This window comes from Nicotiana tabacum, chromosome 20 (assembly GCF_000715075.1).
Source record: "Nicotiana tabacum cultivar K326 chromosome 20, ASM71507v2, whole genome shotgun sequence".
In the NCBI taxonomy this organism is placed as follows: Eukaryota; Viridiplantae; Streptophyta; class Magnoliopsida; order Solanales; family Solanaceae; genus Nicotiana; species Nicotiana tabacum.
Window position 1 is genome coordinate 64,683,790 of NC_134099.1, and position 19,736 is coordinate 64,703,525.

The 19,736-nt window shown below is 38.1% G+C and overlaps 1 long non-coding RNA gene across 2 annotated transcripts; it reads right to left on the minus strand.

Moving 5' to 3' along the window:
• Positions 1 to 1,092: 1,092 nt before the first annotated feature.
• Positions 1,093 to 4,155, minus strand: LOC107779118 (uncharacterized). 2 transcript variants are annotated; one of them, XR_012703724.1, is made up of 6 exons: positions 3,829 to 4,155; positions 2,573 to 2,756; positions 2,363 to 2,490; positions 2,008 to 2,286; positions 1,808 to 1,943; positions 1,093 to 1,729 (listed from the first exon to the last, which is right to left on the minus strand). It is a non-coding gene; the product is annotated as an uncharacterized LOC107779118 (long non-coding RNA). The 2 variants fall into 2 exon arrangements; XR_001646547.2 differs by having other exon boundaries at positions 1,093 to 1,943.
• Positions 4,156 to 19,736: the final 15,581 nt, after the last annotated feature.

Consider the following 19,736-nt stretch of genomic DNA (forward strand, 5'->3'; position numbering starts at 1 on the left):
TAACTTCGCCTCCTTCTTAGCCCTCCTATACGCCTCCATGTCCATCCTCTTCGTCTCCTCATCCATGCTCTCTATAAGCGTCAAGTATACCACTTGCTTGGCTTCTACTTTCTATTGTACCTCCTTACTCCACCATCAATCACCTTTATGGCCACCAGAGAAACCCTTCGAGACCCCTAACACTTCTCTCACAACTACTCTAATATACTCCACTGTCGGGGTCCACATACAGCTCGCATCCCCATTGCTCCTCCATGCTCCCATAGCCAACAACTTTTCCCCGACTCATGTGCTTTGTCACTAGTCAAAGAACCCTTCCTGATCCTGGGTTGACCATACATGGTCGTCTCCCTCCTCTTCCTTACAATCTCTAAGTCCATCACCAATAATCTATGCTGAGTCGTGAGATTCTCACTTGGTATAACCTTGCAATCCATGCACAGATTCCTATCGCACTTCCGGAAGAGTAGATAATCAAGAGGTTATTTATGGAATAAACAAAAAGTAATGTTATTAATAAAAATATTATTAAATAAAAGATTATCCATGTAAAAATCTCAGAATATTAGTATACTCCACACTCCACATACTGAAGGGGGAAATGAAATCACTTGAAACAAGATTGAACTATGGAGCAGTTGTCAAGTGGTTCTTTTTCTTTTAACACTACCAGAAAACTGCAAAAAATTGTTCACGAAAACCGATCAAAATCGATTGACGACGACAGGTAAATTCAACCAAACTTTGACCAAATTATCTGACATGTTTTATTGGAAAACTAAAAATACCAACCGAGCTTGGTCGGTATTCTGAAAAATAATTTTTAATTATTTTTTACATTAGTAACCGAGATCAGTCGATATTATAATTTTTATTTTTTTAAAATTACATATTTCCAACCGAAATTGGTCGGTAACATCAAATTTCTGGGAATTTAATTTTAAAAGTTCCGACCAACTTCGATCGGTATGCGGTCGGTTTTTTGGTTAAAAATTTAGCATAATATTATTGTTTTATGGCTGCACCACCTGCCAACAACCAATAACAACCTATAGTGGTAGTATTGCGTTTCTACCATTCAGCCAATGACAATTTCTAAAACAATAACAACAATATCAAAACTATATTAACAACATTTATAAAGTTAAAAATTCCAATAACTAAACTTTTCACAAGTTAAAACTTCAAATATAATATAAACATCATTTATAGAGTGTTTTGTACTGCATCATTTTCACTGCTAGAAACTTCATTGTCGGCACGGTTCGAAGGATCACGATGAGAAGGAGCAGCATCTAGGGAAGACTCATGAGACCGGGGAACCAGGAAAGCCCCACTAGCAAGAAGATTGACTAGCTCTTTGAAGGTATTAAATTGTTTGTCTCTCTTTTCTAGCTGACTTTGAAGGCTATTAAATTGTTGATCTCTCTTTTCTTTTCTAGCTTTTGCCTATACAACCTCTGCTGATAGCTTTGCGATCTTCTTCTCCATAGCCGAGAGAGTCGACCTATCAAGTGCCTCGCCCTGGGCGGAAGTCTATACCTTGCAATCCAGCCCTGTAGCGCCAAAATGATCTCTCTAGAAGGCTGTATTCTATCCCCTTTTTACGACCACCGACAACATCCAACAAATCTTCTGCACTTATTTGTCTGAAATGAAAGGTGGGTCGCCCTGCTTATTCGGTGGTAATCTCTTATTGTACTCCTCCACAGTAGTCTTATAGCGACCCCTTATTTAGAAGATAGAAAATTATTAATTTTATAATATTATAAACATTAATTTAATTTATAGTAGCTATTAAATTTACATAGGTAGTCTATGCCCGGTCCTCGACCCATCTACTTGGATCTGTCGGTGCCTTCTTCTTCCGGATGTGAGTCTCCATGAAGAACTCATCGTGAGTCACCTTCCTCCCATATTTGTTTCATACAATATAATAAAACCTGTTAAGTAAATTTAAATAAGTATAGTTCGATAAAAATAGATTTAAATGCTTTAAGGAATTACCAGTAGTCTCCTCGCAATCCCTATGCTCCTTGCACCCATACAGTACAAGGAGCCAGCCTTCTCAGATGCTCAGGCCTTCTTTCCTTGCTCACTCTTCTTCTTGAAATCCTCAGTGGCCATCTGCTTCAGTAGATCCTCCCATAAATGAGATAAAACCCATGAAGGCTTCTTGTTTTTCTTTCAAGCAGAACAGAAGGAATCAGCTAGTTTCTTACGACATTTGAACTCAAAATTTGTAAGAATTGCATTGTTATGCCGGTCCTCCCATGCACACTTAGTCTGGAAATAAAATGTGTAACATTAGATGAAAATATTATTAATATAACGCTTAAACAAATAAGAATTGTATTAAAACCTTAAAATTGGTTGAAAATTTGCTCCATGAGCTCCGGTGGAAAATCACTCCAAGTCGCATGCGGTGCATCATACAACCGGACAAGAGCTTCAGTGATTATTTTTGTAGTCTCATGACTAGGTATGAACCTGCACTATAACAATTATATTAAAAAAATAAGACTAGCTATTATAATTTAGGAAAAATAAAGAAGTAATAAATAAATCTTACCCATTGCCCTTAGAACTTATGATCATCCTATGATAACGATCATACCGCACTTAATCTGGATCATCATCCTCATGTGTATTTGAAGCATGCATAGAAGGGGATACATCCGGCTTAAAGCTAATATCTCAAAGACGAAGTCTAGAAATGCTAGGAGACGCACTCCGTGGAAAGGGAGACGAAGTCGCTGATTAATGCAATATCATAATCAATATGCAAAAGGCATTCAATAAATAACAGATGAACAAATCAGTGTAGGTTTTATAACACTATAATATCTAAATAGCAATTACATTATTGGAAGCTTGGCATAAGTACCTTATCTGCAGTAAATCAAACTAGAACAATCAAACATGGACTAAAATCAGCAAGCTAGAACTTGGCTATGCAAAGAACAACAACTCAACAAACAATGAAACCTCACAACGTGATTAAACTTTGAAATTCCCAGAGCATATAAAGCTGAAGAACTAAAATTTTGAATTAGCATTGTAACTCTTTTCCTTTTGTTGAAATTTTGGAGTTCAGATCTGGATTTTGAATTCCCAATTGCTACTAAGGTGTTTGAGCATGTGTAAGTGTGTGTAAGAGTATGTATGAATGTGAATGAATGAGAATGCGTGAGAAAAGTGTGATGATGATGCTCTTTTTATAACTGATTCTAGGGGGATGCCTTCAGATTTCTTTTTCTTTAAAATCCCTTCTATTTTCTGTTTTTGCCTCACTTTCCTCCCACGCGACTTGCTCCTCTTTTCCTTTTACAGTTCAATCCTTTTTCTTTTTTCTAGAAACTCCTCAATCAGTTACAAAAGATTCCCTAAGTTAAAACCTTAAACTACCATTCCAGCCCCTGTTAATTACTCTTTCCTTTTATGTTACTTTCTTCTTTTACCCCTTTCTAATTTACTTATCAAAGCTCTTTAAATGGGACTGGGTCGAACAATTTCAAACACACTACCCATGCCCAATCACACTATCTCTAACCAGAGTTAAACTATCCTAAATTGATTAATCAAATTTAGAACCCATCTTGATTAACTAAAAACGTGATGGAACAAAGTAAAATAAAGATGAATTCCAGTGAATTTATAATTTGGTAATTAACAATAAGCAACAAATAATTAACACCTAAGAATGGCATGTGGGCCTAGCTAACTAACAATTTAAGAAACTAAGGTCACAGAATTAGCAAGATGAAAGGCATGAGAGAAAAAAACTCAAAACCAACAGTCACGAGCAAATGAGGTATAGAAATATACCTATTAGAGCTCAATTTATTTGACAATAGTGGATTCCGGTAAGCCGGAGAGATTGTTACACAAGCACTGATCGGAACCTTTTCAGGGGCCAATGCTATGTGTAGCAATGCCTCTTGCTTTGCTAGAGGAGGAAGAAGTTATTGCTGGCCGGTCAATGAGAAAATGGTTGGACTTCGACGACCATGAAAAATGGGACGGGACCGCCATCAGCTGGATATACTCATCAAGAGATGTTGATTGGTGTGAATATTAGCCTCAAACGGGTAAGGTTTGAAAGGAAATTGAAAAGGGGCAATTTTAGATTCACTTGCATTTCCAGATCCACTAATCGTGGAGTTTGAGTGAGTTTTTATCACAACTCAAAATTCCCACCTTCGGGCTCGTGATGGCGCCTAATATTTTACTTTCTAGGTAAGCCAATATTAGAATAATTTATCAATTTACAATAATTTAAATTAAATAAGAAAGAAACTGAAATAACTGTAATAATCCAAAGTAAAAATACGGAAGCCATAACGACTAAAATATCTAAACAACCCTGGACCCGGTATCACAAGTGCACGAGCTAAATATCTGAATAAAATATGAAGTTGTCTGAGGGAAAAATACACAGCTAATAAAAAGGAAAAGGGACTCTAGGTGTCGTGGACGCTGAGCAGCTGTACCTCAAGTCTCCACAAAGCTGGCCAATCCGAGCACGCTAATAACCATCGCTAGGACCGACTCTAAAATATGCACAAAAAGTGCAGAGTGTTTTATGAGTACAACCGACCCCATGTACTCAATAAGTGTTGAGCCTAACCTCGACGAAGTAATGACGAGGCTACGGCAGGTCACTTACAATATAACCTGTACGCATCATATAATAAATACAGGAGAAGAAGATACGAAACTAAATGAGATAGTTAACTGAAGAAAATAGCTAAATCCTGAAAGAAAACTAGTGATGTTCAGAATTACCAATCCTTAGAGTTTCATATGAAAAACACCGAAAACCAACACAACTTAAGGAAATACAAACACATAGATTGTTGCGGTGTGCAACCCGATCGCACTGTACAACACAATCCTTCTTTATTCCATCATAACAATATCAACAATCATAAATAAATATATGTTGTGGCGTGCAACCCGATCCCACTATATTACAAAATCAGTATCACAATTCACCTTTATTTACCGTATCAATCCACCCTTATTTCACCTGTTGCAGCGTGCAACCCGATCCCACCATATCAGTACAAATTTACCCTTATTCCACCATGTCAATTCACCCTTATTTCACTTATTGCAGCATGCAACCCGATCCCCCCATATCAGTATTAAATATTCCATGAGCACAATCAAATCAATAACTCAAATCACAAGAACCTCTACAATTGACGAATATGAAGCTAAATCAGAAAGGAAGCCTCGCACCAAATTGAGAATTCACATATGTAATATTACACAGCAAGAAAAGCCCGGTAAATGACAATTAAAAGGTGCAAATGAGTCAATTAAGGCAATAAAAATGAGTCATAAAAGCATGGAAAGGTCTAACATTTTTAACAGGAGAAACATTGATTAACAAGTAGCAAATAAAGTGTGAGAGGCATTTAAAGCACATAACAATTAAGGCATGGAAGGAAATAGTTAAGGAAAAGCAAAAAATCGGGGAAACAAGTAATCCGGCGGTGTATAAGCACTCGTCACCTTGCATATACGCCACAATACATGAAAGTCACATAGCACATAGTCCGGGGGTTCCTAGTTCCCTCAAATCAAGGTTAAACTCAACACTTACCTCATTCTGCAGTCAACTCAGAGCTCTACCGGGGCCTTTTCCCAAGAATTTACCTCCAAATCACTCGTATCTAACCACAACTGACTCGATAATGTCAAATATTGCTAAAGAAATCAATTACAATGCATAACTTTAAGGTTTCCACACTTTTCCCCAAAAAGCCAAAAATCAACCTCAGGCCCCCTTGGTCAAAACCCGAGGTTTGAACCAATGCTTATTTACCCATTCACCCCCGAGCCCGATTATGTAATCCTCAAATTGAGGTCTAAATCCCTAATTTACAAAAACTCCCAATTCTTCCTAAATCTCTAATTTTCTACCATGGAAGAACAAAGATTAGGGCTATAAATTAACAGGTGATGTTAGAAATGGAAGAAAATGAGTTAGAGTGTACAAACCTATGAATTGATGTTGAGTTTTCTCTTCTAAATCGCCTCTAGGCCGAGATCTAGCGGAAGGTTTATGAAAAATGGAAGAAATTTTGTTTTTGAACATTTAAATTATTGGGCGTCAGGCCTTCTTCGCGTTTGTGAAGGGCCTGATGCGATCGCGAAGCAGCACCTCAAATAGCCTACGCATTCGCGAGATATCCTTCATGTTCGTGAAGGCTTACACCCACCTGGATACATGTTCGTGAGCCTTGTGCCGCATTCACGAAGAGTAATGGTCAGTTCCCAGCCCCCACGTCACAACACTACGCTTTCGCATAGATGTGGACGCGTTCGTAAAGGGTAGTCCCCCCCACTGCTCCGCGATCACGTCCTACGCCTCGCGTTCGCGTAGGCTTATTCCTTCTCCAGCCCAGATCACTCTTCGCGATCACAAGAGTAACTTCATGATCGTGAAGAAGAAAACACGAGAAACCAGTAGAAGTTTAAAACCAGAAAATTTCCAAGTTCAAACCATTCGTAGCCTATCCGAAACTCACCCGAGCCCTCGGGGCTCCAAACCAAATATGCACACAAGTTTAAAAATATTATACGGACTCGCTCACGCAATCAAAATACCAAAATAACACCTAGAACTATGAATCGGACACCAAATCAAATGAAACTTTTAATGAAACTTTAGAATTTCTATTTATACAACTGGATGTTCGAATCATGTCAAACTAACTCCGTTTTTCACTAAATTTTGCAGACAAGTCCTAAATTTAGTAATGAACATATATCAGCTCCAAAACCAAAATCTAAACCCGGTAGCAATAAAGTCAAACCTTGGTCAAATCTTTAAATCCTTTAAACCTTTAAACTTTAAATTTCGACAAAAATAAGCGATAACTCAAGCTAGGGACCTCCGAATTTGATTTTGGACATACACCCAAGTCTTAAATTACGATACGGACCCATCGATACCATTAAGACATGAATCCAAATTTGTTTGCTCGAAACATTTACCAAAGTTAACTCAAAATAGATTTTAAGGCATATTTTTATATTTTATCAATTTTTAACATAAAAGCCTACCAGAAAAAGACATAGTCTGTGCATGCAAATCGAGAAAGGCTAAAATGAGGTATTTGAGGTTTTGAGACACATAATTAAGGTTTAAAACACTAGATGACCCATCGAGTTCAATTTTTGAGGAAGATGATGGTGGATTAGGGATAGGGAGGTAGTAAGGAGTGTTCGGTGAAAATTTGGAGTGATTTAGAGATGGACCCCTGTTGTGAGGCTATTTTCAGTGAAGGTCAATGGTGGTCAACACGACGGCTAACGGCGGAAGGGGCGGTGGAAATGAATTCCAGCCCCCCTAAATTCTAAAATTAGGCGGAGGGTTTGAGAGAATTTAGGGAATGAGTGTAAAGACTGAATTTTTATGAATTTGTTTTATTAAAAGGAGGTCATTGGCAAAACAATGTAGTTTAGAGCGAAGACTACATCATTTGGCCATCTGAAGGGGTGGGATTCTTGGATTGGGTCACAAGTAGGCTTTGGCAAAACTAGACTACCGGATTTTGGGCCCAAATCGATCTGAAACTGAAAATGGACCTCTTTCTTTTCTTTATTCAATTTTCAAGTCTAGCCAACTTAATTCTAATTGAAACTATTTTGTAGATTTGACCTACTAAACTAATGAAACTTGTGGCATAATAACTAATTAATTAACCTAAGATCATATAATAAGAGTAATTAAAAGTATTATGTGATTTTTCATATTTTAGAGTGTAACGACCCGACTGGTCGTTTTGAGCAATTGCACCTGGTTCAACAGTTTGAGTTCAAGAGCAGATTCACATTATGTATATTGACTTGTGTGCAGGGTTGGATTCAGTTTCCGGATGAATCGGAGTCGAATTGGAAAGAAGGAATATAGTTCTAGAAGCTTAAGCGGAGAGAACTTGACCGGAATTTGACTTTTGAGTAAACAACTTCGGAATGGGTTTTGGATCATGTCAGTAGCTTTGTATGGTGAGTTTGGACTTGGGCGTGTGTTCGGATTTGGATCTGGAGGCCTATAGGGTAATTTGAGGCATTTCAGTGAAAGTTGGAAAAGTGGAAGTTTGAAAAATGGAGAGGTTTGATCCATAGTTGACTATTGTGTTATAGAGGTCGGAATGCGATTTTGAAAGTTGGAAAAGCTTTGTTATGTCATTTGAAACTTGCCTACAAAATTTGGTGTCGTTTGGAGTTGATTTGATGTGGTTTGAACGCTTGGTTGCAGTTCTAGAGGTTCTTGAAGTTCATAGTGATTTTCATGCATTTAGGCATCTGATTCATGGTTTTAGCGTTGTTTGACATGATTTGAGAGTGGGGCTAATTTTGTATGATGTTATGGGATGTGTTGGTACATTTGATTGAGGTTCTGGGGCCTTGGATGAGTTTCAGGTGAGTTTTGAGCGAGTTCGGACATTCCAGAACTTAGAAAATGGTTCTGATGCTTAAATCTTTGCTTGGGGCAGAAGTCTTATCGTTGAGGCGGATGTTTTTCCGCTGAGGCAGAAAATAGTCCGCGGTTCGCGGTGAGGAAGAATCTGCAGGTTCATTGGTCTGACTTCGGAAGCCTATATCTTTTTATCTATAAGGAATTTTGAGATGATTCAAAGAGAAAGTTGTAGCCCTTCGTGTCTAGTTTTCATAAAGCTGAAGAAATCACAATTTGGACATCTGTAAAGAAAGTTATGGCCAAAATACTAAAGCATGTCACTGCAGTCAACATTTTCCACTGTAGCAGTAGATTTTTCGCGACCAGCGGTAGTTTTTTCGCGGTCAGCGGTGATGGAAATCTGAGAGGTGCACTATAAATACAAGATTTAGGGGTTTATTTCATATTTTGACCTAGAGAGCTCGGATCTTGGCGATTTTTCGAAGGTTTTTCAAGAAATTCATCAGGGTAAGTGATTCTAACTAGGATTTGGCTAAAATACATGAATCTATCATTAAATTCATCATTTGATTCGTGATTTGGGATGAAATTTGGGAAAATTTGTTAAAAAAAATTTGTAAAGTTTTTCAAAAATGTAAAATGATGATTTGAAGGACAAAATGGTATCGGAATTAGAAAATATTTGTATGCGTGAACTCGTATCATAATGGGTATTTGGTTTTTGTGAATTTTGTCGGGTTCCGAGGTGAGGTCCCGGGGCATTGACTTTTTGCAAATTGTATAAGAATCATAGTTTTGTTAATTGGAATTGTTTTCTCTTGCATTGTTAGATGTATTCAAGTCGTTTTTGGCTAGATTGAGCCGAGCGTAAATGAATTGGTAAAGAAAAAAGGTAAATTGAGCATTGAATTGGCCGAATTGAGGTACGTATCTTGCCTAACCTTGTGTAGGGGACTTCCCCTTAGGGTTTGAGTCTTCTATGCTAATTGTAGTCCGTGCACGCGAGGTGACAAGTGTGTGCTCGAACTTATTTGTGGGAAATTTGCATCTAGGGTTCTTAGGTCCTTATGTTCATTATGTGCAAAGTATTCCGTCATGCTTGAGTTTCCTAATTTCTTAAATTACCTCTATATGCTCCATATGATGTTGCTAGTTTTCCTCTAATTCTTACGTATTACTTGACCCCTAATTGCCTTAATTGAAGTGATTGCCTTCCTTATTGTTTTGATACTTCTTGATTGTGAGTTCCCCTATGACTTCATGAAAATATGTTACATGTCCATTTGTTGTGGTTATCGGTATAATTATTACGTGCTTATTATGTCTTGTTGCTTTGTTAAGGTTAGTGTGCTTCTTGATTTTCTTTTCGTGATCCTTATTATGTACTATTCATGCTTGACTTGATGAGTATTCATGTCGGACCAAGCTTATGGTAGTTCCTTGGTATTTGACTGTTGTTGAGTATTGCTCAAGTGGGGATTCATTTTGTGAAGTTAATTGTTGGGACAAGATTGGTTATTGTTGATTCCATTGCCGGAATGTATTGTTTCCTTTGCCGGGATATATTGTTTATGATATTATTTCCCTTGCCGGGATGTTATTGCTTATGATATTGTTTTCCATACCAGGATATTATTATTATACTATTGTTCCCTTACCAGAATTCTATTCTGATTTTATTGATTCCCTTGCCGGAATTGCTTTGTGATTTTTTCTTGGGTAAGGAAGAGTGTAAAAGAATGAAGGGTGATGCCGTGCGTGATATTTGTGAGTGAATGTAAAAGCATGAAGTTTGATGCCGTGCCATGATATGAGTGATAATGCACGAAGGATAATGCCGTGCCATGATTATGTGAGGTAAAAATATGAAGGGTGATGTCGTGCCATGATATGAGTGATAATGTACGAAGGATAATGTTGTGCCATGATTACGTGAGGTAAAAGCACGAAGGGTGATGTCGTGCCGAATATATTGATTCTTATGGTAAGAACGAGAGTAAAAGCACGAAGGGTGATGTCGTGCACTTTCTGTTTGCTATGCTTATTTGTTGTCACCAATTCAAGTGTTTTAACTGTTCAGATTCCTTTACCGATGTGATCCTTTGTGGTGGAACCCCATAGTGTTTTCAATACTTCGTTATATTTATATACATATTTTTCAATACTTCAAATTTCAATAATTGTTTCATCTTCAATTCAATTAGTTACTCAATTAAATTTCCTTAAATCGTCTGAGGTTGTATTTTACTTAAAAATAGAATTTATACTAAGTTAATTTATTAAATCCCTTGTTAAAAGTAATAATCCATTCGATGTTTTATTTTAATTGAAAGAGGTACTTTCTTTTCTCAAATGATTTCAAAAGAAACAACTTTATCTTTTCTCGTTTGCTTTTCTAATTAGTTTAGAAATTGTAATTTACTTATATTAGGTAAATGAGACTTCTTGAACATCTTAAGTGTATTTGTACGGATATTATGTATTGTATAACATGTGGATTTTGTTGTTAAAAGAGAGATGGAAAATATGGGGGCACAAGGTGCCAGTGTGCTGAAGGTTCGGAAGTTGAGATTATGATATGAGAAACTGAGGATTGAGATGGTCGGCATTGTGTATTAGACATGATGTGATTGATTGATTTGGCATTGCCTTCTTTATTTGAATACATTCTCACTTGTCTCTGTTCCTGTTATGTCAGTGTTGATTTACTTGGTTATCTGATTTACTAGGTCATCTGATTTACTTGGTTATTGTTTGTTACTACCCGTGTTCTCCCTTTATTGTTCCTACTGTTTGTATTTTGATTTATCTCCGCTGTTGATATTACCTCATTATCTTTATTTCGATATTTCATTATCATAGCTTGTTCATTTCATTTGACTAGTAGGTGTCTTGATTGTTCCTCGTCACTATTCCACCGAGGTTAGTCTTGATACTTACAGCACACCGCCGTGGTGTGCTCATACTATACTTCTGTACATTTTTATGTACAGATCTAGGTATTGATCGATAGTAGCTGTGCGGGTCATCGCGGTGGAGAGTCACAGTAACCTGTAGCTGCGTTCGCAGGCCTCGGAGTCACCTTCGTTTGTATTTACGTTCCATTGATTCCTTCTTCTTCTAGAGCTGTGTTGTATTTATTTTGTATAACTACTCTTAGAAAGGCTTATGACTTGTATCACCAGTTTTGGGAATTGTAATTTGTTTAGAGTAAATTAATTTAAAGTTAGTAAATATCAATGTTATTCAGTTAATGTTAAGCTTACCTAGTTTAGAGACTAGGTGCCATCACGACTCCATCAGAGGGGTTTTTGGGTCGTGACATAGAGATGCAATTAATCATACAATTAAGATCTAAAAATGTAAAAACATAAATATCAAATATTTTTGTCATTTTTACGATTTAAAACACTAAATGCACAAAATTCAAATGCGCACAAAAATGAATTAAAGAGAATATTGAAAAATCTTACAATTTTATTAAATAATTAAAAGGTCTTTTGGAATGTTTTTTAGGAGCAATTTTCACATCGGAAAAAAATTACATGCTCATAATATGTTCACTAAGGAATTGCAACATCAAAATTTGAGAAGTTGATCTACAAGATTGGAATATGCCGTCTTCGAGATATCTTACAATATTTTCACTAGGGGTAATAAATATTTGATGCACTAAATTTTTCTTAATCAAGATTTTATCCTAATTGGATTTTTATGACAAGATTTTTAGTGAGGCATCTCTCAATGTGTATTACAAAACAAGTGCACTTTATATTCTTAGCTGTGCTTTTTCTCACTGGTTTTTTTCTAATAAGGATTTAACAAGATGCATTATTTTAAAATGAACGTCCAATGAGGAGTGTTATGAATAAGATAAACTAATATGGATATGAGTGCAAATCTTCTATCATTTCATTTGATGAATTTATGTACTTATTCAATACTTTATTAAAGAGGTGTAACTTTTGAATGGTTCTTACACCCTATAAGAAATGTTCTTCACCTTTTAAATTGTCACGACTCTAATTACCCTGGTCGTGATGACACCTATCATAATACTAGGCAAGTCAATTCAACTTTTACCGCATCGAACTCTTTCTATAAATTCATTTTTCCAAAACAGATTAAGTCTCAAATCTTTCATATGCAATATATATATATCAACAAAAATATGCAGAAACCAGTATGAAAATACACTAACACGGCCCGAATCTGGTGTCACTAGTCATGAGCCTCTAAGTACAACCCAACACTGTCTAAATAATACAAAATAAGTCTGAAATACAAAGTACTAAGATAGGAAGGAGAAGGGCAGGGTAGCGAATGCCAAGCAAATACCTTGCGATCTTCGAATACTACTCTGAGAGTTATGGAAGCTCTCATTCTGATGCTTGGGCACCTGGATCTGCACACAAGGTGCAGGAAGTAACGTGAGTATGCCAACTCAGTAAGTAACTAAAGTAAATAAAGTATGAGTGCAGTGACGAACATTTAAAATCATATAAGAAATCTCAACAGAAATATCAAATCAAAATCTACAGTTGAATAGCCAGTTATCTCATAAAACTCCAGTTTCAATTAAAAATCCTTTGAAAACATTTATTCAACATTTTTCAAAAGAGGCTCAGTATAAAAGAAGAGTGAAATCAGGAAAATCTCACAAACAAGCCCCTCGGGCAAAGTATCACTCATTAGTATAGCCTCCTAGGCAAGCCTCTCAGTCTCTCGTGACTCAGCTCTCGTCAATCAGTACTCACACTCAGCACTCAGGCTCAATAGATACCTCATAATTATAATAACTGCTGTGGCGTGCAGCCCGATCCATAATATATAGTCGACTACGCTCACGAGGGGTGTACACACTCCGGAGGAGCTCCCACAGTCCAAGCGTCATATCACTCCGGCACGTAGCCCGATCCAATACATATCGTTGCGGTGTGCAACCCGATCCATAATATATATATATATATATATATATATATATATATATATATATATATATATATATATATATATATATAGAGAGAGAGAGAGAGAGAGAGAGAGAGAGAGAGAGAGAGAGAGAGAGAGAGAGAGAGCTCTCAGTCATTAACCTCACGGCCACTCGGGCATATTAGTGAAAATCAGGGAAAATCAGCCCAAACAGTTTTTATATTTTAAGAAGTAGAGTGATGAAACCGGATTAAACAATAAACAGGTAAAACATGACTGAGGATATGCTTTCAAATCAAACAGGGTGAGGGAATTGGTAAAATACCCCTAAGGGTCTAAACAGGTCGGCACAAGGACCCAAACATGGTATTCAACCCAAGTTAACTAACCAATTCTAAAACACATGGATATCATATATAATATATCAAAATACGCAACTATACAGTCGCCATGGGATGGATCAAGTCACAATCCCTATGGGTGCACGCCCACATGCCCGTCACCTAGTATGTGCGTCACCCTATTTATCAAAACATTACGAAATTCTGGGGTTTTATACCCTCAGGTCTAGATTTACAATCGTTACTTACCTCAAACCGGATGAAAAACTACTCTGCGATGCCCTTGCCTCTTGATTTTCCCTCAACTCGCATTGAATCTATCAAAAATCAGAATTATAATATCAATATATGCTAAGGGAACGAAGCCCATGCGAAAATAATCAAATTTCATCAAGAACCCCGAAATTGGCCAAACCCGACCCCCGTCTACGTCTTGTATTCTGATAAAAATTACAAAACTAAAATCCTTACACTCTCACGAGTTCATACATACCAAATATATCAAAATCCGACAACAAACGACCCCTCAAATCCTCAAATTAAAGTCTCCAATTTCAAGCCCTAATCCCCCAATTTTAGGCTTTAAACCCCACTAATTTCATGTTTAATTAGGTAGAAATCACCATAGAATGGAGTATTGTGTCCAAAAATCTTACCTCCAAGTGTTTCCCTTTTATTCCCTCTTCAATCCCTCTCAAAAAGCTTCAAAACCGCTCAACAATGGAGGAAAATGGATCAAAAATCGTGAAGGCAACTATTTAAACATTCTGCCCAGGCAAAAATTCCTTCTTTGCGAATGTAGTCAAATCCTCACATTCGCGATGCACAAAAATTCACTGACTAAATATTCCTCTTTCGTGAATGCGACATCCTTCACGCGAACGCGAATCCTCAACCGTCCAAGCCTTTACGAACGCGATATCACTTACGCGAATGCGATGAACAACCACCAGGGGACCCAACTGTTCCACTTCCTCTTCGCGAACTTGTCCATCTTCCCGCGTTCGCGTTCCTTTGACTGGCCATACCTTCGTGAATGCGAGCCCCCATCGCGAATGCGAAGAACACTTTTTCTGCAACAAAATACCAGAAATTTGCAACTCTCCAAAACAAGGATTTGGTCTGTTAACCTCCCGAAACTAACCCAAGGCCCTCGGGACCTCAACCAAACATAACAACACATCCCATAACATCATTCAAACTTGTTCCAACATTCGGAACGCTCAAAACAACATCAAAACATCAAATCACCCTCGGATTCAAGCCTAAGAATTCCAAAACTTCCAAATTCTGTTTTCGATCAAAAAGTCTATCAAACCTCATCCGAATGACCTGGAATTTTGTACACACGTCACAAATGACACAACGGACCTACTCTAATTTTCGGGATTCCATTCCAACCCCTATATCAAAATCTCCACTACCAACTGGAAAACGCCAAAATTCTAATTTCGCCAATTCAAGCCTAAATCTACCCCGGACCTCCAAAACACATTCCGATAACGCTCATAAGTCCCAAATTTCCTAACAAAGCTATCCGAACCATCAGAATTCACATCCGAGACCTTTTTCACATAAGTCAATATCCAGTTGACTTTTCCAACTCAAGCTTACTCAAAAGAGACTAAGTGTCTCATTTCTCTACAAAACCACTTCGAACCCAAACTAACCAACACGATACCATATAATACAGCTGAACAAGACATAAAGAAGCAGAAATGAGGGAAATGGAGTGGTAACGACCGGCCAGGTCGTTACATTCTCCCCTTTTTAAACAAACGTTCATCCTCGAACGAGTTAAGAAACATACCTGAAGCCTCAAATTGGTGAGGATATCTGCTCTGCATCTCCCGCTCGGTCTCCCAGGTAGCCTCCTCTACGGGCCGACCTCTCCACTACACTTTCACTGAAGCTATATGCTTTGATCTCAACTTTCAAACTTGACGCTCCAAAATAGCCACTAGCTCCACATCATAAGTCAAATAATCATCTAACTGAACTGTACTGAAGTCCAAAACATGAGACGGATCGCCAATATACTTTAGGAGCATAGAAACATGAAATACCGGATGCACACTCGACAAACTAGGTGGCAAAGCAAGCTCATAAGCCACCCCCTCAATCCTCTGAAGCACCTCAAAAGGCCCAATGAACCGATGACTCAATTTACCCTTTTTCTCAAATCTCATAACACCCTTCATGGGTGAAGCCTTTAGTAGAACCTTCTCCCCAACCATGTAAGACACATCGCAGACCTTCCTATCAGTATAACTCTTTTGTCTCGACTGTGCTGTACGAAGTCGCTCTTGAATCACCTTCACCTTGTCCAAAGCATCCTGCACCAAGTCTGTATCCAACAGTCTAGCCTTGCCCGACTCAAACCAACCAACTGGAGATCTACACCGCATCCTATATAAAGCCTCATATGGAGCCATCTGATACTCAACTGATAACTGCTGTTATAAGAAACTATGCGAGCGGTATAAACTGATCCTATGACCCTCCAAAATCAATGACTCAAGCACGCAACATATCACCAATATCTGAATAGTGCGCTCGGACTGCCCGTCCGTCAATGGGTGAAAAGTTGTGCTCAATGCAACCTGAGTACCCAACTCTCGCTGCACGACCCTCCAAAACTGTGAAGTAAACTGAGTACCTCTATCTGAAATGATGGAAACCGGGACACCATGCAAGCGAACAATCTCTCGGATATAAATCTCTACTAACCGCTCTGAAGAATAGGTAGTGCACATAGGAATGAAGTGCGCATACTTGGTCAGCTGATCCACAATCATCCAAATAGCATCGAACTTCTTCAAAGTCCGTGGGAGCCCAACTATCCATGGTGGTCCGCTACCACTTCCACTCTAGAATATCTAACTACTGAAGCAAGCCACACGGTCTCTGATGCTCATATTTCACCTGCTGACAATTGAGACATCAAGCTACAAAACCCATAATATCCTTCTTTATTCTCCTCCACCAATAGTGCTGTCTCAAATCCTGATACATCTTCGCGACACCCAAATGGATGGAATACCACGAGCTATGAGCCTCCTCTAGAATCAACTCCCGAAGCATCACAATACGATGTATATGAACCTGAAGCTGATGGCAAAACTAATATTAGAGTTGTGGTCAATGCAGTCTTGAGCTTCTGAAAGCTCACCTCACATTCATCCGACCACCTGAATACCCTCACTGGACACCATACACCCCAATAAAACCACTGAACTGAGCCAAAACTCACACTTGGAGAACTTTGTATAAAGCTTTTCCTTCCTCAATCTCTGCAACACAACTCCCAAATGCTTCGCGTGCTTCTCTTGACTACGCGAGTACACCAAAATATCATCAATGAACACAATGACAAATGAGTCGAGATAAGGCCGAAACACACTATTCATCAAATGCATGAACGCTGCTGGGGCATTGGTCATCCCAAAAGACATCATAAGGAACTCATAATGACCATATCGGGTCCTGAAAGTTGTTTTACGAATATCCGAGTCCCTGATCTTCAACTGGTGATACCTTAGCTGGAGATCAATATCGGAGAACACTCTCTCTTCTTGAAGCTGGTCAAATAAATCATCAATACGAGGCAAGGATACTTGTTCTTAATTGTAACTTTGTTCAACTGTCTATAATCAATGCACATTCTTATCATTCCATCCTTCTTTTTCACAAATAGAACATGCGCACCCCAAGGCGACACACTAGGCCGAATGAACCCCTTCTCAAGGAGCTCCTAAAGCTGCTCCTTCAATTCTTTCAACTCCGCTGGTACCATACGATACGGTGGAATAGAAATGGGATGAGTGCCCGGCACCAAATCAATACCAAAGTCAATATCCCTGTCCGGTTGTAAAACCCCAGAAGATTTTGCTAAAGTAATTTAAGATCTCGTGGTGCCAAGGTAGGCTAATCATTCTATCTTATGTGAAAATAAGGATTCATGATATAATGGATATCAATTGGAAATGTTAATAAACGTATAAGTCATATTATGAGTGATTTGGGGTCTAAGGAGAGGCCTAGGTCTAAGCCAAGTTGGAAAATTTCATAATAGACTAAAGTTGTAAATGAGTATGCACAAGACCTTACTTTGGACAAGCATATCTCTCCATTTATATAAGGTGTTGTTCGATGCACAACCTATCAAATTAAATCCCTTTGAGTCTAGTTTCCGACGCATCAAACCGGTCGTCATTTGGAGGTGTATACAGAAAGTTATGACCATTTTCATGTCCCTTCCATCGACAGCGTCCTGGGTAGCGTCGGGCGCTAGCCGTGGCGCCGGGAATTTCTGAGATACTGGAATCAGTGCCACAGGCAGCGCCCATCGCCCCCTATGGCGCCCAAAACATTATATACTCATTTTTAAGTAATTTTTCAAGACTAGGGCATCCTCTCCATCCCCAATCCGGCCAAGGCATCCAATTGCACACCTAAGGTGAGTTTTTAAGTGTGTTTTCATGGTGATTTCACTTCTCAATCACTAGTTAAAACATGGTTTTGATTGGATTTCATAGGATTTCTTCAAAATCTCAGGAACATCCCAAAAGTTGTCTTTCAAGATTTGGTCTATAAGAGGTAATGTTTTACCCTTGGACTTACATATATGGAGTTATTATGGAAATATGAGTATGAATTAAGTATTGTAACTCATGGGATGGTGATTGGAAGCCATAGGTGCCTAACCTAGGTTGTGTTGGTGTTGTAGACATTGTGAGATGGGTTATTGAGGTATGATTCTTGGGTGTAATAGTATTATGTATACATGCATGTACAAATTAGGTTTGTGGGAAGATTGTTGAACATAAATAAGTAAAGATTGGGTTGGGGAATGAAGGAAATCTTGTAAAAGAGATTTGAAATCAATATGCTCAACTAGTATTTGATAAAATGCTCAAATGAGCTGAAACTATGAATACCTTCCTAATTTGTGTTCAATTTTGTTATGTCTCAAGTAGATTAGGATTGCTAGAATTTCTGGAACGTCGTAGTAACTTAAGGAAAGCTTAAACAAGGTATGTATGGCTAAAATCCCATCTTTTAGAAATCGAGCTTCATCGATGTTTGTGTGAATATGGTAAGATTAAAGTTGAATGGTTGCATCGATTGTTATTTTACATGAATTGGTGTTGTAACCTTATATGCGTGAAAGATGTGCCTCAACATGATCAACGTGCTATCTTGATAACTTGAAAGGGGAAAAAGGTATGAATTGTATATTGAAATGCTTAGACCTTAAAATGAGATTGAAGCTACATATAATGTGCCATCTATGTGAAGTCTTATCTATGCTCACAATTTAAATTGCTCTTGTGTGCACATGTTATCTTAAATTACAAATCTAATATTGAAATTGGAATAATGTGAAATGTGGCCTAGTGCCAAATATATGACGTGATAGTTGTGGCCCCAAGTGCCTATGAAATGACATATGTGAAACAAAGATTGAATTGAGATGATTGATGGAAAAGGAAAATGTCTTGGAAAGGCGGCCTAGCCGATCGAGCCGAGATCGGACGCTATGCCGCACACATGGTGGTATTGTGTTGATATTGAACCCCGGATAAAAAGGGAAAATGAGATTGTGATTGAAGTGTATGTCTCTAGTAAGGCAACCTAGCCGATCGGGTCAAGATCGAACTCCGCTCAAGCTAGTGGTGGTATTGTGAACAATGATGAACAATATGAATTGCCCCAAACTAAAGGTTGTGGAAACAAAATGTGAAAATTGTATGATTCTTTTACCTTGATAATGTTGAATGGATTGTGATATTGATCATATGACCACATCATGTGAATTGTGATATTAAGCATGTGACCACGTTGGGCGAATTGTGATATTGAACACGTGACCACGCTATGTGAATTGTGATATCGAGCATGTAACCATGCCGGTCGGATTGGACCGCTAGTACCCCCAAGAAGGTGGAAGGTTAAGGGAGGTAAATTCTTCATACATGGCAATGTGAATGATAGGTTCAACGATCCTAGAAACTATGAGT